This window comes from Leguminivora glycinivorella, chromosome 2 (assembly GCF_023078275.1).
Source record: "Leguminivora glycinivorella isolate SPB_JAAS2020 chromosome 2, LegGlyc_1.1, whole genome shotgun sequence".
In the NCBI taxonomy this organism is placed as follows: domain Eukaryota; kingdom Metazoa; phylum Arthropoda; class Insecta; order Lepidoptera; family Tortricidae; genus Leguminivora; species Leguminivora glycinivorella.
In genome coordinates this window covers 17,853,061-17,878,721 of record NC_062972.1, presented here as the reverse complement: position 1 = coordinate 17,878,721, position 25,661 = coordinate 17,853,061, and the positions used below count along the sequence as shown (strand labels likewise).

The following is a 25,661-nucleotide window of genomic DNA, read 5'->3' as shown; positions in this document are numbered from 1 at the left end:
TCGGGCGGTGGTTGGCAACGGTTGGCAACAACAGTAAATAGCGACTACTAAATGTTAGTTTTATAAAACCAGAAATAGTTCTGAGATTCCGTACTTTACAAAAAAAAACATATTCCAGAAAAAAAATTTTTTTCAGGATTTTTTGTCATGTTTTTTGCAACCCTAGAACACAACCGCTTAATGCAGTTGCGTCAATGTTCACCAGCACTCGTATAATTTTGGAATAAAAAAAAAGTTTTAGGGTTGAACCTGGGCTGTTATACAATGTAATGTAAGATGCTACTCAATTGCGTTGCTCAAATCGTAATACCTATTTTACTAATAAAATTGTACCTACATACATACATATTGTCTGGTGACCACGGGCTCTTAGTAAACTCTTCATATCGCGGTGTCTGTGTAGTCTGTGGCCCTTAGTCTCAGGGTTCAGCTATGCAAATCACCCTATAAGTTTGTCTACATATAAAGCTAACTTAGGTATTTAATATGGCTAGGAATAACTCACGTACAATGTAGCATGGGCATACATATAGTTATTACAGCCGATACGGATTACGATTAGCTACGGAGATAGAAGCAATTTATGTTTCGGTGCATACAATCTGAGAGAAATGTATGTAAATATGTTATGTTGTGTGGTGTGATTAATAGTTTTGAATAGTACTAGCTATTTCATCTGCCTTAGGTTGTCTAGTTTGTCTGGGTCATTGATTTTTAAATAAGTATGGTTGAATTTCTTCAATATAAAAATTATTGTTTGTGTAAAAACCTCTTTATGTAAGAATATGTAGGGCTCTTACTTTTTTTAATATGAGTCGCAATTATGATTAATATACCATTAGCCGTTTATACCATAGATCAAGCAAACGTATCTACTTATCGTGTCAAATGAATTCAGTAAAATCCACCGAGTTGTTTGTCTTTATTCGCAGCTTGCAGCTTTCGGGCGTCAATTTTTGTAAGTTAAAGTCAAGTAAACAAAAACATTTAAAATGCCTTGTTACGTGATATTTAATTGCAACAACACAAAAATTATGAACCCTCAAAGGCCTAGGACATATTTAAAATCACAGGCAAGTAACAACTTCAGTACAAAATCTGACACGCTCGGCCCCTATACAAATAAATATATGAACTTGTTTCTTCGATCTAAATCTAGTTCTGTGGTTGACGTCACTTGATCTAAATCTTCACAGATGCCTGGGACGAACTCCCATCTTTTTTTCTCAATAATGAGAGTCGTCCACGCCCTAAGTAATGCTCGCCCATCGCACGCAGGCCGTTACCATAATGTTCATAATTTACATGCAGATTATGGTACACTGGGAGAAATATGCTGTTCTAGCTCAACAAATCGCTTTGCACAAATGGTATCGTTGACAATATTTATATGAATCATTTTATTACATAACTATATGAGACGAGGTCTATCTATAATAATTATTTTCTAAAAATTACGAATATTTAATTTCTGAGCGCATGAGCGCGTATGTTGGTAGGTACACCTTCATATACCTGCGCTTTTTGGGGTTTAGCATTACATATACCAAGAGTATTTTAATCGAACCAAACATAAGGCAATTGAAACAATGTGTCAGCATAATACACATATCCCAAACAAATAATATCTACATATGACTCATGTCACAAAACCGGAAATCCAATGTCATCAATGTCACCGCAACGAATACCTACATAAACAAAGTGTTAATCCTTATTTAATAAAAAAGTAAATGGCTATCTATATTAAGAAAGTATTGCCAGTTATGTTACTTTCCCTGTTAAATATAAAGACATTTTCAAATGTTTGACTCTTTATGACTTTACTAAAAATGGGCATTAAAGGTTGTAAACTGAGTTACATTGTACTTTACAAATCTGTATGTAGGTCGCCTTTAAATTTTGATTGGTTCTTTGTTTACCGATTTTGGACAAGGCTTTGTAAATAATATGTACCTACCTGTATGTTATAATAACCAAACAAATCGCTAAATACAAAATTTAACTGGGTAAACTAAACATTTTAGAGATATATTACAATTGCTACGTCACAAGTATTTATATAAAATGGAGCCAGCAATTTCTAGAAACGGTGCAGTCAGCAAGCGGTTCTGATTCTGATATATATTGCAGTCGGATTGCGGTCCTCTCCAAGAATTGGATCATGTTGAGTGTTTTTATCGGAAATATTTTTAGTTCACAACAATATTTATATTTTGAAAGCGTCATTGGATCGATGCCGCATTAAGAGTTACTAGACGGAGTTTTCTTTTTATAACTTTATTTTTCTTTTTTCACCTTTTAGGGCCAGTTGCATCAACCACATTTGACAGACAGATCATCGTCACGCAGCAGACGTTTATGGAACTTTCCATACAATAAAATTTAACGAACGCTTTAACGGTGACAGACGGGTTGATGCAACTGGCCCTTAGTATTATTTATTAGGTATAAGTTTATTTTTAAGTTGAATGTTTGTGGAAGAAATCCATAAAATGTATTTTCTTTTTCTTTTTTTTATTAAATTTGATAAGTACATGGAAATTTAAAATTTTATTGACACTAATGTTCAGTCAGACTGTACAAATCCTTAACAAAGTTTATACCTACATCTGTGCACTAATGGCACGCTAATACGTTACGGGTTGGCCGGTCACTTGCAATTTACCATTTAAATGCATCCCAGATAATGGATGCGGGCTGGACCTACCTCGGTGGACTAGCAATACATGCAGTCAGGGGAGAACATTACATAATTTTGAGTTATTTTTCACTAGAGTATGACATTTAAGAGTTTTTTTTTATACCACGTCGGTGGCAAACAGGTACATATACGCTCCGCCTGGTGAAAAGCGGTCACCGTAATCTATGGACGCTGACCCATTAGAAACATACACTCCTTTTTGAAGAACCCCATACTGTAGTTCATCGGAAATACCTCGGCAGGGAGCTCATTCCACAACCGGAGCGTCCGCGGGAGGAAATTCCTCTGAAAACCGCACGGTGCGCGACTATTTAGGTTGCAGGGTGTGTGGATGAGCACCCTGTCGATGGCGAGCGGTGCGATGATGAAAAGTGGATGTTCATGGCATCATTTCAAACAGTTCCTCAGAACACAACCCACTGTACAGGCGAACACACATAAGGAGGCTTATGAGAGTTAGGCAGGAGGATTTATGAGACTAATCGATAGCTTTACATTATTACAGACATTTATTAGGTATATTTACTTTATAAGACACAGCAAAAGGCACATTTGATATTTGCCAGTCGCTTTTCGGTGAAGGAAAACATCGTGAGGAAACCGGACTAATTCCAATAAGGCCTAGTTACCCTTCGGGTTGGAAGGTCAAATGGCAGTCGCTTTCGTAAAATTAGTGCCTACGCCAAATCTTGGGATTAGTTGTCAAAGCGGACCCCAGGCTCCCATGAGCCGTCGCAAATGCCGGGACAACGCAAGGAGGATGATGATGACACAGCAAAAGGGAGTGTACAAGTTTCTGAAGTTTCTAATGGGTCGGCAACGCGCATGTCATACCCCTTGAGTTGCAGACGTCCATATTAAGTTACGGTGACAGCTTTGCTATATATATGGTGTATGCTTGTTTTCCACTGAGGCGATATAAAAAAATATTACCCATGTTGACAAAACATGCCCTAGGTATATTCAATGTACTCATAAAGACCGGCTGATGCATAATATACTAAATCCATTGCGAGCTAAAATATAAACCATTCTAGGTAAAGTAGTTTTTTTTTTTACTAGCCTGGTTGGTAGGTAAGGTAAAGTTGTAACTTAAGAAAATATATCAACATTATGAACAGCTTGTTTTGTTTTATTAAACATAAATGTAAGGAAATAAGACCCGGTAATTCCATTATATTTAAATTTCTTCCTCTGACAAGACATCTTCATAAGAACTTTGCTCTGAAACACGCTCCTCTCAAGTATACACAAGATTTACTCTACCTCATAATTATAAAGACCAATTTTACATCTCAATATTTTGTCACTTACTGTATTTTATAAACGTACAAGTATGTATGCTTTCAAAGAAATGCTATCTCCTGTTTAAAATGCGCGTCGTACGATATGAACAATAGTGGCTCATTATTATGCACGGACGCTCAACGCCATCTATCTGCGACGCGGAGAAATTATGAAATTAGTTAAATTACCTACTCATTTTCTTGAGTGTGTTGAGTAAAAGTGTTCATGGGCATTTCTCAGGAGGCGCGTTTTTACGTGTCCGAGGCAAAAAACGTCAAAACTGACTGTTCTAAAAATCTGAATTAAATCAGGCATAATCTTTAGCCTCTGTTCTATTTGGTACACTATACAATTATTTATTTATTATTTGTATAATATAAGTAATAAAATATTAAATGCGAAAAATGACCGTCGGTGGGCGTGTCCCGCACCCAGAATTTGCAAAACAAAAAATCATAACTCAAGATGGAGTTGTTGTTCGCAGCTGTTATAGATATTCACGTATAAGGTATTAGTTAACCTATCATATTTTCCGTATAAAAATAATATGTTAGCTAGCATCGAGTAAAGACAAATTTACTATGTGTCCCGGGCTTAGTGACTGATTTCGGTGTAATTTTTTATACATGACAGTACTCTTAGAAATTAGTAGATCAGGGACACAGAGGCATTAATAAAGTATGTTTTAGCTATGTTTTAACCATTCACTGTAGAGGAGATGAAGTACCGTTTTATAAAGGGGACTTTTTGAAGGTTTTTCAGTCGTTCGCTGGGTTTGGTCCCATGTTTTTTAAGATTCGGTGGATCAATTTACTCCCACAGTTTAGGTGCATTTGTCGTTATGTAAGGTACTAATAAATCCTTGAATGTATGTTATTACGTCATTATGACATCTCCTCTGTATCATGCATGCTATTGAAGTTATTCCAAAAAAGCTATAAAATTTGATATCAGTGGAGTTGATTTCCGTGGTTTCGGTGGATTTTTTGACCACCGATATCAAAAAAAGTGACCACCGACTTCGATTGCCACGTTGTAAACTGGTTTATTGTCCATTATTTTCTAACATTTCATACTTAAATAGTAGGATATACTTTGTAAAAACATAGAACTATGTTTCGAAGCAAATTAAGCCATACTATGGGTACAAAATTCTCTACTCGATAATGACTAGCACATTACCATGTTAAATTTAGTAAAATTGCGCGATTATGAGACTTTTCACATGACCTGTCATCGAATTAAAATGAAAAATATAAATAAATTGAGTAATAAGTTACATATTAAGTTGAAATGTGGAATAATGTGTAAAAAAAATATTTCGGTGGGGCAAATTGATTACAGTGCCCATACATAATTTCGGTGATTTTAAAATGTCAGATTTCTTACAAACTATAAGGTTCTAATGAAGGCCTCCACCACCAATATTTTTTATATTTTGGCTAGATTTTAGTAAATTGACCGACATATCAATAAAGTAGTAAATAAAAATCAGCACCGAAATCAGGCACCGAAGTCATCCCTGAGAATCGCCCTCATACGTTTAAGGCAAAAGTGTATTTTTAATATATTCTATTATATTCTTTTAATAACGCTCACTCATTCTCAAGCCAATTTAGCAAAGTAATATTTGCACGTCTTAAAATACTATATTTTGTAGATCATGTTAGACTAGGTAGAACTTTTTTAAAGACAGAATCGACAGAGTATAATTTATTCATTTAGATTTATCAAATATCAGGAAACAATCGCTAACTTCGTGACAGACCTTCACCATAATAGCAGTTCTAAACAAAACACACAGAATTCTACAAAAATAATATTTTTTATGCATTGTTCTTCAACAATACATAAATTCACCGTTCACAGTAAGTTATCAAAAGTCTATTGATCCATACATTTTAATTACATGTGTTTCCCATCGCACAATAACACTATGAGCACTATGACACTATTGTTGTAAATGCTGAAGTGTGATAGCTAAGCATTGTTACGTTGTTTTATTAAGATCTTAATAATTACAAGGTACGAAATGCCATTCAGCTATCTTTACATAGGTAATTAGTATTTTCCATGATATCATAGAGCGTTTAGGCCGTTTTCACATTATCCGATCCGATATCGGATGTAGGAAGGATGTAAAATGTAAGATTTATGCGCTTCCAGGCCCCGTAGCCGAATGGCATTTCTCCGACGCCAAACGAAAGCGATACGCCGCTGGCTCTGTCGCGCCAATACGCAAGCGCGATAGAGATAGATATCTACTAGCGCTTCGTTTCGTGAGCGATTGTGCCATTCGGCTAGCCACCCAGGTCTTTATTTATGTATTTGATAGATCATTATTACTAAAAAACGATATAAAACGCAAAAATTGCGGATTTAATACAGATGGCACTATACTACGACAGTTTTTGTCCGAGGCACCATCGAACTGCCGATATCGGCAGGACGCTTCCGACATTTTTGGCATGCCGGACCCCCCGCCAGCTGTCGGCCGATAATATTTGTATGTGTGCGTATATAATGTAGGTATACGTTTGTAGTAGTGTGCGTGACAAAAATGGCGTCTATTAAACAGTTGTTAATGATGAATTTCTGTTGAAAAAAAAAGATTGGTATTCATTGGTCCGAATTGCGGATACTATTTTTTTCATCTTTTAGTAGATAGGTATAGTTAAATGTAAAATTATTTATTTTAGCTGCCACTCTTGAGTATTTTTATGATCATTATTTAAATTTTACAATAAAATATTTGAAATGTAGTGCGTATAATTATTAAATATAAAAAAAAATAAAAATATTTTTTGATACAAAATCATACTTCATTGATTTGGAACAATGTGTTTTATCGGACCGACATCCGCCACTATCGGAAGCGTTTATCGGGTGTATCCTTCATATCCTGCGGAATAGTACCCTCATCCCAACAGCGCAGCAAAAGAGTGAAAAGGGGGAAGAAACGCAACCGATCTTTACTAATTCAGCAATTGATGTTATTACTCTATACAAAGGTAAAGGAGATAGAGGAGACTGTAACAATTACAGGGGTATATCCTTGTTGAGCATTGCAGGAAAGGCATTTGCGAGAGTGGTTTTGCGAAGACTGAACTCCTTAGCCGCTCATATCTACCCTGAGTCACAGTGTGGATTCAGAGCTGGTCGTTCGACAAATGATATGATATTCACTCTTCGGCAATTACAAGAAAAATGTCGTGAACATCATGTACCACTCTATATGGCTTTTATCGATCTTAATAAGGCATTTGATACCGTGAGTAGAGAAGGTCTGTACGAAGTACTGCGCAAAATTGGATGTCCTCCAAAGCTTTTGACACTTATTAGATCCTTTCATGATGGTATGAATGCCTCAGTTATATTTGACGGTGAAAAGTCGGCGCCTTTCTCTGTAAATCGTGGGGTCAGACAAGGATGTGTGTTAGCACCTACCCTCTTTAATATCTTCTTCTCGGCACTGCTTCTGACTGCTTTCGGTGATTGTGACGTTGGAGTGCATCTTCATACCAGAAAGGACGGTAAACTGTACAATATTAGTCTTCTCAAGTCAAGAAATAAACGCCTTGACGTTATTGCTAGAGAACTCTTGTATGCTGATGATGCTGCACTAGTTGCGAACTCTGAAATGGAACTTCAGGAGCTGGTGACGCGATTTGGTTATGCCTGTTATTTGTTCTCGATGAGCGTGAATACTCGGAAGACAGTAATTATGGTACAAGGCGTAAATAGGTCTCCAAAAATCATGCTCGACGGGGTTGCACTCGATGTGGTGGATCATTTCTGCTACCTTGGCTCTACTACCACCCAGTCATTATCTAACGACAAGGAGATAGATACTCGGATAGGCAGAGCATCAACTGTCTTCGGAAAGCTTTTTGCGCGCGTATGGAGAAACCGTATGCTTACTACGTACACCAAAGTCCTTGTGTACCAGACTTGCGTCCTAAGTGTATTATTGTACGCATCAGAAACGTGGACTACATATGCGAAACAAGAACGGAAGCTTAACGCTTTCCACATGCGCTGCCTGAGGACTATACTCGATGTTACATGGAAAGATAAAGTTAGCAATGAGGTAGTGCTGTCGAGGACGCATAGTTGCAGCTTATTTGCCATGTTAAAACAAAGAAGACTTCGCTGGCTCGGTCACGTATATCGTATGAACCCTGAGAGGCTACCGCGAAAAGTGTTGTTAGGTCAAATAGCGGGTGCAAAGAGACCTGTCGGACGTCCTGCCCTACGTTTTAAGGATTCCTGTAAGCGAGACATGAACAGTTTTGGTATCCAGATTGACGGTTGGGAGAAACGTGCCGATATGAGACCTGAATGGCGTCATGACATTAGTGTCGGTATATCGCAACATGATAGTAACTGGCTAGAAAATCTAAAACAGAAAAGCATTCGTCGAGCGCTACCACCCCCTGCAGACTCACGTTTTGTGTGTGGTCGTTGTGGCAAGAAGTGCCGCGCTGCTATAGGACTCTATAGCCATCAACAAAGATGCAAGCCCCCGTAAACCTACAAGCGCCGCAACAAACATCTACAATAGATGCTGTGGCCAATATATATTATCGGGTGTAGGATGTCGGTCCGACACCCGATATCGGATCGGATAATGTGAAAACGACCTGACAGAACATCAATATCGTAGTCTACATAGTATCATTAGTGTCCATGGAGAGCGCCTTACTGAATAATAAATATATGTATATTTTAATAACTATACGGTCTTATAGCGAAGAGTCTCGACCAACATCTTAAGAGACTCTCGCTAGGTGGCTGTATCGAGGGTCAGATGCAGAAGGCGTTGATGTTGGACACAGCGCGGATAGTCCGACGGTTCCTCTCTCTGCAGCCCTAACCACCGACAGCTTGGGCCCTGCCCCGCTGCTGGCGGCACCCTAGGTTAGTTTTTTTATAATGTGTTTATATGTTTCGTAAGTCTTTTTTTTTTATTTTACTTTTATACTCATATTGTAAAAAAGCCTAGCCTAAGAGAAAAGATAAATAAATTAATAATAATTAGGACTGTACATTCAGTGATAATTCCTGGGATTATTTACCGGGAGGAATCGAGGCTTCCATGAGCCGTAACGTAACGAAAGCTTGGAATAACGCAAGGAAGATTTTAACGTGGGTATCAAAATATATCTACACTTTTATGCCAGCAGGTTTATTTCTACATTAATTTCTTAAAAAAATTAAATTGAAATTTTGTCTGACTATATATAAAGACTGACGCAATATTCCGCTATAAGTGCCGCAATATCGTTCCTATTAACTATTTAACAGGTGTCGAAATAATTACCATCTTTTACTCCAGCGCCAAACAAAGACACGAGTCTCAAAGGAAAGCCTTGTGGACGTAACTCGTTTCACACATTCGTTCAGTAATAACCTTTCTTCGGGACAAGGTTCTATTTATACGTGTAAAAGTAAACAAAACGTAACATTTCCGAAATAAGTGCCTCTCAAGTTGAACGAACTTAGCGCCTTTTGTGAGGAAAGCTTAAAGCTGATGCACACAAGGAGCTTGCAGGATGTGGGACCGCAACAGGGAAGTAAACTCGATTCGATTTTTTCTGGAAGTGGACAAAATATAGAATTTATTCATACATTCGTTCACATTTGTTGATTACAAAATCTGTGTAAGGTCAACCGGGATATTTATTTATTTATTTAAACTTTATTGCACAAATTTACAAAAAAAGAGTACAAATGGCGGACTTAACGCCTTGAGGCATTCTCTACCAGTCAACCATTGGGCTAAACAGAAAGCTTAGTTTGGTGCGTTTGGTGGTTTGGTTGCGTCTTTTGAAGTCTTTTTAGGAGGAATGTGTTAGAACTATGATATTTTATTTTAGGACCATGAATTGAAAGTTTGGTTACCATATTTCGAATGTAGAGGGTTGCAATGGTTCTATAAATAAATGTTCCGTTTAGAAGATAGCTTTCAAAGATGCATTTCACCCACCAGACGAAAACACCCTGGTTGACCTTAGTATAATCAAAGAGGATCGAGTATTATTTATTTATTTATTGTAAACATAATTTACAGCATTATAGTCGAAACCAAAGCATTGTACAATTCAGTTTAGATATTATTAGGTGATTAACAAAAGAAACAAACATATATAAAATACGATCACCTTTCGTCCATCACCTCACAATACCGCAGACACAGATTATAGAGAGTTACTGTCCAAGTAAAATATGTAATCACAGTGCATAGACTGCCATCTCTCGACTCAAGCTTAAAACTTTTGAACCTCGTCAGTTTTGACAATTTGGCCCATATTGATATGTGTTAAAATGTCAAATATTAATATTAGCGCCTTCTAACCGAGCGTTCCTCAAAGGTGTAACGCCATCTAGGTCACCGTACCTTTTTCTCTAAGGCTTTGAGGTACGTTTTTTTCTTAGACTTTATCCGTCTATACTTAAAACTTTTGAACCTCGTCAGTTTTGACAATTTGGCGCATATTGATATGTGTTAAAATGTCAAATATTAATATTAGCGCCTTCTAACCGAGCGTTCCTCAAAGGTGTAACGCCATCTAGGTCACCGTACCTTTTTCTCTAAGGCTTTGAGGTACGTTTTTTTCTTAGACTTTATCCGTCTATACTATACGGAGTTACATATGTCTTTGGTATAATACAAAATCACATAAGTAAGTATTTCACTAAACTTTTTGCTAATAAACTATTGAACGTATTCCTAACTGTATTTACTAACCTACATAAATATCATTATATCTCAAGTAACGCTTTCAGTCAATAGCAATGAATAATTATGGCAGATTTGAATTCAGACACGGTCAGATAATCGGTCAGAACAGCTACATGTTCTGTGCCAAAGACGGATGTTAGGTGGTCATAAAACGATTGAAAGGCTAGGTTATGATCGTTTTATAAGCACATAGTTCAATGAACTATTTATTAAGCAATATTGCTGTAAAGATTTATGTACCTATACATAAATCTTAACTTAACACGATTATTCCTGTTTTTTTTTTGTAAGATTATGTTTTGTACCTTTTTTTAGGGTTCCGTAGTCAACTAGGAACCCTTATAGTTTCGCCATGTCTGTCTGTCCGTCCGTCCGTCCGTCCGTCCGTCCGTCCGTCCGTCCGCGGATAATCTCAGTAACCGTTAGCACTAGAAAGCTGAAATTTGGTACCAATATGTATACGAGTCACGCCGACAAAGTGCAAAAATAAAAAATGGAAAAAAATGTTTTATTAGGGTACCCCCCCTACATGTAAAGTGGGGGCTGAAATTTTTTTTCATTCCAACCCTAACGTGTGATATATTGTTGGATAGGTATTTAAAAATTAATAAGGGTTTGCTAAGATCGTTTTTTGATAATATTAATATTCTCGGAAATAATCGCTCCTAAAGGAAAAAAAGTGCGTCCCCCCTCTAACTTTTGAACCATATGTTTAAAAAATATGAAAAAAATCACAAAAGTAGAACTTTATAAAGACTTTCTAGGAAAATTGTTTTGAACTTGATAGGTTCAGTAGTTTTTGAGAAAAGTACGGAAAACTACGGAACCCTACACTGAGCGTGGCCCGACACGCTCTTGGCCGGTTTTTTTTAATACCACGTTGGTGGCAAACAGGTATACGGCCCGCCTGATGGAAAGCGGTCACCGTAACCTATGGACGCCTGCAATTCAAGGGATGTCACATGCGCGTTGCAGACCCATTAGAAACTTGTACACTCCTTTTTTGTAGAACCCCATACTGTAGTTCATACCTCGACAGGGAGCTTATTCCACAGCCGGAGCGTTCGTGGGATAATAACTTTAAACCCTTTTACACGTATTTTGATGAAATTATTGACCAATATGAGTTCAAATGAAGAAGTAGGTAGGTATTTCTTCTGTTTTACGAAATTGGAAAAGCCAGGCGCTATCAGCCAGGTGCCAATGGAAGCAGGTTTTCCCTGCCCACGCATTAACTTACACGTAAACGTTAAACAGAATTGTCTTTTTTCCAATATCCATGGGGACGAATAAAAAAACCGTCGTAAATTCAGTTATACGGTCTTTTGCGTGGGTGTCGAATTACTGGGAATGCGATCGATGGTAGTCCAGATAATAATCTTCCGAATGCTTCGAGGTAAAAATTACGCATTTAGCGTAATTGCCTTGACGTTTTATTGAAAAAATTACTTTATCTTTCTTGAGTCCCTAATAATATATTATTAAAATATCAACTCATCATTTTAAGAACCAGGGCCCGGGGTTCACAATTGCGCACGGGGAGCATTGACATTTTAGCTAACATAAAAAAATAAAACCATATTTATTTTGGTCTAAATGCATTCGTTGCTTAACCTACAAGTAGGTAGGTGTAAATACTTAAGTACCTACATTAAAGTATTATTAGTGCCCGAGTATATTTTAAAATCGCATAAATTAACATTTCAACGTCCAGCCAGACCTAATCCCTTGTCGACCATATCAATGTCCAGGAAAACACAAATTACGTAACTCACTTCCAAATCGGCCAACATCAACATAACAAAACGCCGTCCATCGCCGCTCTTCCAGGGAGCTATAAACAATCGGCCCACGTCGGCGCACCGATGAATTTATAGTCAATCGTAACGTGCTGATTTTGTAAGGCTGTGCTTTGACCAAGGCAGGAAGAATTTCGAGCGTATTGAATAATAGATTTGAACGTCATTTTTGGTAATTTCTTATAGTTAGCTACCAGACTTAGCAAATGAAATAAACATACCTAGTAGCGGACTAACTTTTTTCAAAGTCTGCCTGTCCAAGTCTGCTCTTAACTGAATTCTTTTCATAATCGTGAATCTACTTTGATGCGGTATTTCCCTATGTCATAAATTAAGACGATACAGGAGGGGTCGATTCTCCGTACAAACGTTCTTCGATTATTTCCTCCCTGGTTTTTGAAGATAGAACAAATTATTTTTTCAACACAGATTATTATTATTGTTATCTGTGTCGGAGCGTTTTGATTTTTTGATATTCTTATTTTTAAAGACGCTAGATCCCATTAAAAAATTCCAAAAACGGCCTCATGATTATGGCGCAAAAAAAGGTGTGGTATTCAAAATTGGTAACAATTAGCCAAAATAACTAAACAGTCCGACACAGATTATTTCATTTTTATTCAAATTCTCAAATTTCGTTACGATTGATTAAGTTTTGAAGGAGGAAACAATCGAGAGCGGAACCTCGATTTTAAAGATTTTTTCACAATATCTTTTAACTGAGTTGTTCTGAATGGACAATTTTTTTTCTATAGATCTAGTTAATAACACTAGTATATTTAACTAAAATTCCCAAATTGAAAGGGGGGCTCCTTTCCATTTTAGCATTTTCGCTCCTGTAGCGTCCTAAGCTTGTGTTGTAAAGTGATCCGTATGCCATAAAACCCTAAAAAAGTGTCAAATTTATATTCCCAGTGACCTTCTTCTTCTTCTCGTGTCGATGGTTTCTTTTTGGTCGCGACACTTATTGCCCTGTCTGTCGTGTCCTGCAGATCTTCTACGGAACATGTGATGGATTTGCTGGACAGTGACCTTAGTTTTGGTAATTGCTTGTCTAAGCAAGAACGCGAAACAATTGCGCAAACGAACCGATGCTCACTTGCCTGTTGCGGACTGATCAACGTCACTCATCACGCAGCAATAGCGAACCATATAACTTCCCATACAATAAAATTTAGCAAACGCTGACAGATGTTTGTTTGGTGCAATGCAACCCGCCCTAAGTTGTTATCGATCTCAAGATGACAGTTAGGTACTTTGACTCACCCGAGCGTGACTGTTCGCGCGAGTGTCGGTCTCATTGTATTCAGCGTTGACTTTATAAGAATGCGCCGTCATTTATGTAAAACGTGTCGGGAGACCAAGACCTAAGTAATGGGAATACACTGGTCGCCTAGCAAACAGCTGATTAGTATGTGCGGCGCGCGCAGGACGTCCGCGCCGGCGACGTCACAGGGACCAGCGCCTAGGAATCAAAGGGCTAACTAGATATTATCGAGAAACATATATAGACAGTAGCTGTTGCCATTCGTTGTTACCACGTTCCAGTAGAAATACGTTTAGGGCTTGTACAAAATAAACCTGGATCTGCCGGCGTATCATGCTTCCAATTTTATCACTTATCTATGTGGATAAAGTATCGGTCACGCTTTGGCAGTGTGAAAGTGACAGATGTGTTCACATCACGATCCACGAGGATAAGTGATAAAATTGGCAGCATAATACGCCGGCAGACGTGCGAAACTGACTGCCTAATATGACACATAGCAATGTCCTGCCACATTGCATAATCGATTATTGATCTTACGCGCCTGTCGCACATACATCTCATAAGTCTCATAACAGTAATCTAAGTCACTTACGGGAAACCGATGGAGTAATCCGTGCCTTACACGCAACGAAAATCTCCATGTAATAAGTGCTTAAGTGGCATTTTACATCGTTTTCCAAGCACTTACAACTTTCTAGATACCCACACGAGATTAAACGATAATAACAGTTTTAAACTGTTGTTATGTATGGCTAGAAATTAAATTATGCCATTTTGTGCAGTCATGACCGACGTAATATGGAAATTATGGACTGGTGCTTATTGTGTCTAGCAATTTTATTTTTAATGCGTAACTTTCATTTTTCCTTATTGTTCTCTAATTGCAGTTACTCTATCAAATGTTTGAAGGACTGCTACGATTGCTTAAGTAAATATGTAAATACCACACTTATATAACGGTATATTGATGTGACAAGGACAATAATAGTCCTGTTTTAGTAAATAAATATACACACCGCAACTTATCCCTCATATCTTGATCTGACGCGCTCGAGTAACTACAAAAATCCCCGTTTGGACTCCCCTACTTTTAGTATACTTACAAAGTCAATAGCTCGCTTGGGCATTTATTAGACAATTTACTAAACTATGTTTTAATCATAGGCCTTTACTAAAGTTCTTGTAGTTACTTCGTGAAAGATTTATTTGTTCGCGTCGCTTTCTTCCCGCTTGCGCTTGACACGAACGGTCATTATTTTAATGAATCGTCTAATGGTAATGTTTCACTTACATCATTAAAGTAGTTTTGTGCCGTATGCCGTACTCGTATAATACTTACTTATTACTTGTGTTATAGATAATTGAATGTTACTGTGAGAAGGTTTATGTTTAGTAATAAAATAAGTACCAAGAAGGCGGGAGTAGAAAATACTAATCCCGTCCAGCACTATTTGTAGATAGGGACGGCTTGATATTTTATCGTCTATCGCGCGACCATGCTTCCCGTGCAGGTCAGGGATTTTGTAATGTCTTTCATTTGTTACGAACACCTAATATCTACGCCATTTTTACATATCCATATAGGTAAGGTAATCCCGTAATCGAATTATCTTAATGTTATGTAAAGCTACTTTGTTACTACAACTTTTCTTATTTAAACCATATATGAACAACATAACAACACAATGAAATCCATTTATCTGAAGATCTTACACCAAATATGTATAGTTGGCAAAGTATAAATATCAAACTTTAGCACGCTGATTATCCTATCAAATTCATTTTTATAGTCCGATGGATTTCAATTAATAAATTACTTGTAACTGCTTTATCTCAAATCAAAGCGAAGCCAAGCTTGAAAATGCTTTTTACGAGGCTTACGTTCAATATCCTTCGTTAATGAATAAAAAAAAACACTTACGTTTCGAGTTTGAGTGACGTTTCCTAAAGCTGCTTACAGTAATTATGCAATGAGTTGAATGCCGTTGAAGATATCTTATAGCCGCTCTGATAGGGCAGCTTATTGAATGCAGATGTAGTATCCCCGTATAAGGATTAAAAGAAGATGCGGTGAGATCAATGTCGCTGCCCTCTTTGGGTAGTTGATACTGTATCAATGACTGGATTCAATAATATAAACCCTGGCCAGAAATATATGACTATACGCCGTGTTGTGGAATTTCATTAGAACTATTATCTTCATACTATACTGAACTGTCACCCCATACATAAATAATAATAATAATAAATATTACAGGACATTCTTACACAGATTGACTGAGGCCCACGGTAAGCTCAAAGAAGGCTTGTGTTGTGGGTACTCAGACAACGATATATATAATATATAAATACTTATATACATAGAAAACATCCATGACTCAGGAACAAATATCTGTGCTCATCACACAAATAAATGCCCTTACCGGGATTTGAACCCGGGACCGCGGCGCAGCAGGCAGGGTCACTACCGACTGCAGAGTAACAACGCCCTCTTGACAATATGTATTTTAGGTCAGGCTTCACCCACTTACAATACCATACCAGAATTACTAGAGTAGTACCTAATCTAGACAAAACATAAAGGAAAATCTTTACTTCGTTGAAGTAATAAAAAGTTTTGTTAATATGTATACATCTAAAAAATATTTCCACCAACTTAGTACTTGTAATAGTTGTAATATTATCAACTCACGATACTAACGAGTATGTAATTTAAAACAACGCACTTTCTGCCTTGGCTCGCATAAGTAAAGATTACTTTCAAACAACTAAGTTCAAGTTAGGGTGCCCAGCAGAGCGAATCGTCACTTTTATGACTTGTCTGAAATAAAACATGTGATTGAAGTAATGGGGTCAATAAACCAGACGTGCCTTGGTGGTGTTACTTGTTTGCGACATTTGTCACTTTATATAAAATACTGACTTTTGCCCGCGGCTTCCCTCGTGGTAAAATCGAAAATTGCGAAATGCTCCATATTACAAACTTCCACCCCACCCCCCATTTTAGGGTAGTGGGGGTTAGAAAGAAACAAAAAGTAGCCTATGTCATTCTCCATCCCTTCAACTATCTCCGCTTAAAAAATCACGTCTATTCGTCGCTCCATTTTGCCATGGAAGACGGACAAACAAACACACTTTCCTATTTATAATATTAGAATGGATGTATATGAAGGTACTTATATGTGTTAATTGTTCATTAAAAACAAATAGTTTTACAATGGTCATGCAGTAAGATGTTAAATAATAATCAGCGTTTATACTAATATAAACTACTACGACCGTCTGAGAACAGTCCCCCGTCGCATGGCACTTTCAAGAAAGAACCCGCGTGTCATCGGCCCTACTTACTACGAACACTTACCTGCCGATCTTAGGAATGAGCCATATGACGAAGCATTTAAGCGCAAATTGAGAAACCTTTTGTTAGATAACCCTCTGTACTCAGTAAATGAGTACATGGAATTGAATTTGTGATAGCATGCATTTGATTACACTGACTTCGGATTTTATTTCATTTCTTAATTTTATTGTGTTTTGTGTATTTGTAAATGACGATCCTTATTGGGAGAAAATATTCATTTTATTATTATCAATTTATAATGTAATTTTCGACGATCATGATGAGAAGATAAACATAACTTTGGCATGTAACAAATTTATAGTGTAATTTTTATCATGAAATAAAGAAATCTAAATCTAATCTAATCTACTACACCTACAAAAATAATCAGCTTTTCTATTCATTGAACATTTCATAAATATTAGATACGACACGTCAAAAATATATATTTTGATTTTAATTTACCCATTGAGTCTATTGTAAACAGTGGGTAGATTGAAGAGTAGGATCTTGTGTGGCGTGTTATAATTTTATTACATCTATGATAGGTAGATTAGGTAGTACGCGTACGTATTTACAAAACAGCGAAGAATTCGCAGAATACTAAAAAATTGAACACTAAAAAATTACAAAAAGATACATAATTACACAAAAAGACTTTTAGACTTTGATAAAATATTTAATTATTTAAGTGCAACTCATTTTATTTATATAAAAGACTAATTTAAAACTTTTTATTTACAGAAACAAGCTGTTTGCGCTGTCTGCTGAAAAAGTGAGTATTCAAGTCTACACAATTTATTGTTTTCGGTTAGTGCGACTATTACTCATTGATAAAACTACGAGTATGAAAACAGATTAGGTATACTTAGTATCGCGTACCTACTTATAATTCTTTAGTACTTTTTTACGATTCGAATCCTTTATTGTTGTCATTGTCGTCCATTGACATTTAAAAGTGTTCGAAACGTAAGCGAATTAAGCGATACTACCTGTTTCCATAGTATATTTTAGTCTACTTGAGAAATTATTCATGCATGCATTTCACCTGCTCCGTACAAAACTGCAAGCCAATTTTACCCTCTTCAAAACGAATGGTAGCTGTCGTTACACGTACGCTAAACTACATGCGAAATTATCGTAATACTTATTTTTATTTTTACTCGTCATATTGCAAAATTATAAGTAACATTTTTCACAACCCTTTCATTATGTAGTTACTCAAAACGCAAAAACAAATAAATAAGTCCCTGCAGGCGATTCTTAACGAGATATAGTTTAATGGAGACTTAATTAGTTGTTGCAGGATAAATGATCACTGTTCTGGAGATATTAATTGTTTTGGTCGTGCATGTACATAGTTCTAATGTGAAATGCACAATGATTGCCTGTGTTGCCTAAGAACACATTCAATTATAATCATGGGAGACAATTACAATGGGAATTATTTTCATGGAAAATATTTTAATTTGTCTAAGTCTAAAAAACCACCTAACACCACTTGCCACCATGACTCGATTAGATATATTCATAGATATACGACCGGTAAACGGAGGATGCTGATTCTATTCCAACTCTAGACACTTTGTATACTTAGGTATCTATGACATTTATGTCGGTGCACAAGTATTATTGTATACATTTAAATATATGTCTTATTTAAATGAGTAATCAAATATACACTTACAGACATCCTATTTAATCGATATGAAATTCCTAGAACATGCTCCGCGTTAGGTGAACTTAATTTGTTATAATTATAATCATAAATATTTCTTAAAATTGAGTTGCTTTAAAACTAAAAAGTATATCAGCATATTAACACTAGGTATCCATTCTCACTCACCGTAAGTCTATGAAAAATGCATAATGTATAATTTTATAGTCCTTAATAACTAAAAAATCTTAACTTTTTAATCTCTTTAAGCAATAAAGACAGGTCCTGAAGAACCGTATCAGCCAAATCAAGTAGTTCCACAACTTTGTTACGCGTGAAACGACCCTATAAAACGTTATGGTTATCGACGAAAAAAACTTTAATTGTAACGCGGTGTATACACGTACATAAGTGGCTAGACGTTGTCCACTTTACAGTTTTAGAGATCCTAGAAATACTTTATTTAATGGTTCCTACCTATTGATGCTTTGCGATTAAATAGCATCCATCGAATAATTCGTACCTAATCTGACATCTGAGCCCATACCGTGTTTTAGAATATGTTAGGGCTAGGGAATGCAAACCGGTAAACCGGTTTACCGGTTTCCCGGTAATTTTGCCAAATTTGGGTTCGGTAAATTACCGGTAAATATATTCAAAAACCGGTTTTTTACCGAAATTTAAATTTACTTAAAAATTACTACAAAAAGCACTTCTGTCGCAATTTCTTCGTAAATAAACACTTGTAGATACTTCTGGTAAACACTTTATTTTGCAAGAATTCGTTTTCTCCACGAAAACGTTTATTTTTTGTGTAATTGCTATGCTATATTCTGGTATTGAAAACATGTTTGTTATATCTTACCCACTGTAATAGGGATGAATGGTTGTCGTTTCATAAACGTATCTAAGTATGTCTGCCGACATGTTTCGTGTAGACCCATCATCAGGCATGAGTTCTTGCAGCGGCTAGAGTCCGTGCATTGTTGCCTGCACTGTGCGTGCCTGCATTGTGGGTTCCAAGTTAAAAAAAACTGATTTCTATAAAACCAACAAGTGTGGACTGTGGACAATCACTATCCACAGTTGGTTTTATAAACTCCAAATTTAGACCCCGAATGAAGGATAAGACCATAAATTCACTCATTGTTATATACATATTTGGTTATCTTTTAAGATAAGACCCCCTCCTCCTTGCATTAGTATCTTCATTGCTGAGGGTCGTGAAGTCCCAATAGAATCAGTTTTATTCTGACTTTTTGTTCCGGTTCTGAAGTTGGGTGTAGAGGGTGGAAGGGATCTCATCTGTCCATCTTGCGACCTCTGGATCGTTAGCCATCAAGCTTGCCAGTAATGATTAGTTGCTCAAGGTTGTGGCCTTTTTCCCTCCAAAAACTCCAAAATTCTACGTAAACAGATGGTTGATAACCTGGTGTTGGTTTTCAATTCGCGTAAGATATACACATTTGTACGGAAGGCAATTTGTACGGGTATTTGAAAAATCTTCATCTAGCACCACAACTCGAAAACGTCAATGCGGTTGCAGCCTTTTTCAGACTCCAAGTCTCAGCTCCGTAGATGAAAATGGAGAAGACTAGAGCGTAAACTAATCCAGTTTTGGTTTTTCTAGAGATATGCGGTTCTCAGGAACCAAGAATTATGGAGATAATCCTTGTAGCTGGGTCTCTTTTGGCCATTCCTATGCGTGTTCTGTTTTTTTTTTTTAAGAAGAACCGGTATTGTCGATGTCTGCGCCGAAGTATATGAAGGCATCTACTGTTACTGGCCTAAGAGCATCTGTGTGTTGTATCTACTTACCACAATCCACCACCATGAGCTTGGTTTTCACTGTGGTTAATCTTGAGATGCGTTTCCAGTTTGATGCGTTCCATTTTACCAGTCCTGTCAACCATTTCCGCTTCATTGGCGGCCAGAAAATTGGTGTTATCTGCCTATCGAAGATTCGTTATTTTGGTGCGCACCAATGATGATTCTTCCCTCCCAGCTTCCGCAGGCTCTTCTGATGACATATTCACCGTAGGCAGGTGACGGGTAATCTTATCAACACCTTTTACAAAAGTAAAAGGGCTCGAAGTTTCTCTGCCTATTCAGTTTCCTTTTTCAACGGAGTTTCAATTCAATGAAAGCTACCAAATGCTTGATGACAAAACGATGCAGTCAAAGGCTTTGCTATAGTCGATGAAGAAGAGGATCATCGAAGTACTGAATTCATAAGCCATCTCTATCAATGGACGTATATTTAGGATCTGTTTGCACCTTTGCCCTTGACGAAACTTGCCTGTTTTTGCCGGATCTGCCAGTCCAGGATGTGACATAACCTGCTGTGTAACACAGTAACACAGCACTTTTCTGGTGGCATATAAGAACCAGGGTCCCGTCTCCTGTAGTTGTCCTTTACGCAATTACAAATACGTGATAATGAATAATCTGTGATGATTTCTAGTGTCTTAGTTGATTTTATCGAAGATGAGTGCTAATTGTAAGATTTAGCATCTAAAATGTATTTATTTTTTGTAACAAAGTCCTAAAACCTGTTTTTTTTTTCAAGATTTCATTAATAATATTTGTCTTTTGTGAGTGGTAGTTTAATAAACACTACTAAAAAAGTACTTAAGTATCGATTTTGACGGAAAATATTGATTTTTCATCAAATTAAATAAAAACCGGGAAATTACCGGTTTACCGGTTTTGGCGACGCTATGTCGGTAAATTACCGGTTTTGAAAAACGACCGGTAATTGCATTCCCTAGTTAGGGCCATCACACACTTGCGATTTGCGAGCGATTGAAAGCGCAGCGAGTTCGCAGCGAGCTCATAACTATTTCATCGCGAGTGCTTAACTATTTCGCCGCATGTAGAGTTGAGACGTCATTCTATACATTACACGATTTTCAAGCGAGTACGCAGCGTATTCGTTGCGCGCTCGCGGGTTGAAATCGTGACGCACTCGCAGCGAATTGGTTACGTGCGTGCTCGCGACGAACTCGCTGCGCGTTCGCTTCGCTTCCTACTCGCTCGCAAATCGCATGTGCGTTTACTCAAAAGCGTAAAACGTCACGGGACACTACGAGTATATAATTGTTGATGAATGACGTGTGTCGTGAGTTTTACTCTATAAAGTATTATATAACGTTAAAAACGCATGGTAGAGGCGTACAGTGCATTTACTAGGTTTTGCCATAAAGCCTATATAATGTCTGGGTATTCGGGTCACCGATGAAGGTCACATGGCTGTGCGCAGATAGGAATCTGCGTAGGCGCAATCAAGTCGTTAGTGACACATACTCTAGTGATGTGCTGTAATCACTTGTTGATAATCCTGTGTATAAAACGTCAGGTTTCGAATTTGTTTTCCATGAAAATGAATGCTTGACATAATTGAATGAATCTTATTCGTCTCGAGTTCCAATCCCGGTAAGGACATTTTATTTGTGTGATGAACACAGATATTTGTTCATAGGAGTGTATTTACCTACTGGTACATTATAAATATCGTTATCTGAGTAACCATATCACAAGCCTTCTTGAGCTTACTGTGGCTTAATCAATCTGTATAAGGATTTGTTCTCACACGCTTGAAAGCAACGTAAACAAAACAGAGGTTGTGAAACAGACGAATTAATAAGTAAAGTAACAATTCTTTTAATACGTACTCAGATATAAAATTCAAAACGCTCAGTCATCCCTTTTTCGTTGATTACGCTTGTTAATCAGTAGATTTTTTTAATAAAATTTCCCGTGGGATAGGCAAACCCATATTATAAATTCACCTAAAATCGAATATCTAGCTGAGTAGGTAATCTAGGTACATATCACAAAAGAGTCTGAATTTAATAACATAAATAGGGTACATTATCATTTAACTACAAATTACTTTTGAGATAGGTATTATTTCTATTATTTTATTTTTTATGTCGACTTTAGGGCATCACTATACCCGCACAAATGCGTAAATCGTCGTTTTTATATAAGGGAAATGTTGACCAGTAATCGCTATGCTAATGCCCACATGTTAATTTATTACTGCATATGTTTATGTTGTCAGGATTTTATGTTATGCTCGTGCCAGCGTTGAGGAGATAGGTCTGGAGGTGAACCCTGCTAAGTGCGAGCTTTTTTGCTGCGACTCGTCTGTTGGTGTACGGACAGATTTTGAAGAGGTGTTGCCCGGCTTGCGGTACCTTCAGAAATCTTCTTTGTGCCTTTTAGGAGCGCCAATTTTTCCTGAGGGTGTCGGTGCTGCACTTGAAGATAAAAGGTTAGCGTTGGTTCGGGCCAAGGAACACCTGGGAAACTTGTCTGCGCATGTTGCGCTTATTCTGCTGCGGAACTGTTTTGCTGCACCGCGTATAATGTACATTCTAAGAACAGCTCCAACCTGGTTGTTTCAATCTGAAGTCGCAGCGTTAGACGAGACAATCAAGGGGTGCTTGAATTCATCTTGAATGTACATTTGGATGAAACGCAGTGGTGTCAAGCAGCCCTTCCAGTCCGTCACGGTGGGTTGGGAATACGGCGCTGTAGAGAGTTGGGAGTGGTGGCATTTCTTGCTTCGGCTCACGGGACATTGGGTCTTGTTGCTCGGATCTTATCTAACAATGGTGACATTACCCAGGTACCGTTTGCTTCGGAGGCGTTAGCCAAGTGGACTACTTTCTACGGTGGCGGGGATCAGCCCGAAAATCCCATTGTGCAGAGGGGCTGGGACGACATGTTGTGCAAGAAGACTGTTGCAAACATGCTAGAGGGAGCGGTGGGATCCAACTTGGCCCGCCTTAAAGCCGCTTCTAGGGTTGAGTCAGGGGCGTGGCTGCACGCATTACCTTCCCCGTCACTGGGCACGCTTTTGGACAATGACTCCTTAAGGATCGCGGTGGCCTTGCGATTGGGGTGTAAGGTGTGCGAGGCGCATCGGTGCGTTTGCGGGGTCATGGTTGAGGAAGACGGTCACCATGGTCTCAGCTGCTTGAAGTGCGCGGGACGTTTCTCGAGGCATCATGCTATCAATGATGCGATCCGCCGGGCTTTGGTGTCGGCCAACGTTCCTTGCGTTTTGGAACCTCCAGGGTTGTGCCGCACGGATGGAAAGAGGCCTGACGGTCTGACATTGGTTCCATGGCAGAAGGGTCGGTGTCTCTTATGGGACGCGACGTGCGTCAGCACGTTTGCGCCGTCCCACTTGAACCTTACGGTTAGGTCTGCAGGGTCAGCCGCGGAGTATGCGGCCAAAATGAAGCATGCCAAATACTCTGCCCTGGAACCAATGTACGACTTTGTGCCAGTCGCAGTCGAAACTGCGGGACCTTGGGCTCTGGAGGCGAAGGAGTTCATAAGGGATTTGGGCCGGCGGCTAAGGGACAAGGGATGTGACCCTCGGTCCGGATCGTACCTGGTCCAACAGATCTCATTGGCTATTCAACGTGGTAACGCTGCCGGTGTGATGGGGACATTTGAACCGGGTACGATTCGGGACGGTTTCATTTAGCTTAAAGTTATTATTTTATGTGTGACGAAGCCTGTTGCGGATATCATCATTGGTTTGTTTGACGAAGCATGTTGTTGATTTGGATTTGTGGCCACATGACGAAGCCTGCGTTGCGGATGAATTTTCGCATGGGAGTAGTGTTGAGTACTGTTTTATTTTAAGGTTGGAAGTGTAATTTTTGTACATGTTGTAGTAAAAGTATAGTATTAGTCTAAATAATGTCTTCGTACTCCATTGTTATGGTGTTTATGTTATACAACAATAAAGTTACATTAAATGTGACATTTTATGGTTTGTTCGGTAAAGATTTGTGTTATTGTGGCACTGTGGTTGTATCTATTTTGCTTGATCTTAAATACATTATGAATAAGGTTCTGACATCGTCCCATGTCTACTAAACGGCCGCATCTCAAAAACCACATTTCTTCGAGAAATCGCGTGACTAGCGACAACCACGCGTCAATCACGCGTCAAATAGCGTGAATTATCAGTACCACTACTCGATACTATTAGGTGGCAAATGTGTCTCGTCTGCCAAAAATTTAATATTAGAACAGTTTACAACTTATATTACAAGCAGAAGGAATTGAAAACAGAATACTGATTAATACTATTGTAATATTAGCTAAAAATTGGTGAGCATTAGACTTTTCGTTCGTCGCGACATCTATTGACAAGTAGCAGTACTGATAATTTACGCTAGTTGACGCGTGATTGTCGCTAGATGTCACTTAACTATGCCTATACAATTAACCCGCATTTACTGATGTATGGAGATACAACTCTTCCCTTACTTATTCATCTGTGCTTTAAACATATTTGTAGAATTTGCTGGTCTACTATAATTTCATAATGTAGCAATTATTGTAATTGTAACGATTTCTTGGATTGGATTAGTAAGTAACAATTTCAGAAACCAAGTTCTGTTTATTTAATTTTAAGAAGATTAAGTACGAATTAATTCAATGCCATATCAAAATTCGTATAAATTATAATAACATAATACACACAAGTATGTTGGGTAATTCCAATCCAATAATCTGTCCTCCATATAAGACACAGAATGTGACTCACCGTGTTTAGTTTCCTAATTCAACAAATCTCCGGTATCGACACCTTGGCACTGAAATTGACGTGATCTTAGAATAAATATTCGTTTTTCAATTTAAAAATATTTTTTTAAATATACAGACACAAGAACAAACGTAGACAAAAGTACCTTTCATAATTATTTATAATAGAAGATCAAGAAAATGCCTATATAGATAAAGAATAACACTAGATGAACATTCTCGCATATCAACCACTCCTCTCTTAAGTACCTGCCACTGCATTCTCTTAAGTACCTAGGTA

General features: G+C 37.8%; 1 protein-coding gene across 1 annotated transcript in view; it reads left to right on the top strand.

The window, feature by feature from the left end:
* LOC125234236 overlaps nucleotides 1–25,661 on the top strand; it is a 180,641-nt gene that overhangs the window by 105,905 nt on the left and 49,075 nt on the right. The window contains 1 exon segment of the mRNA XM_048140445.1: nucleotides 17,890–17,920. The gene's annotated coding sequence lies outside the window, so the exon portion shown is untranslated.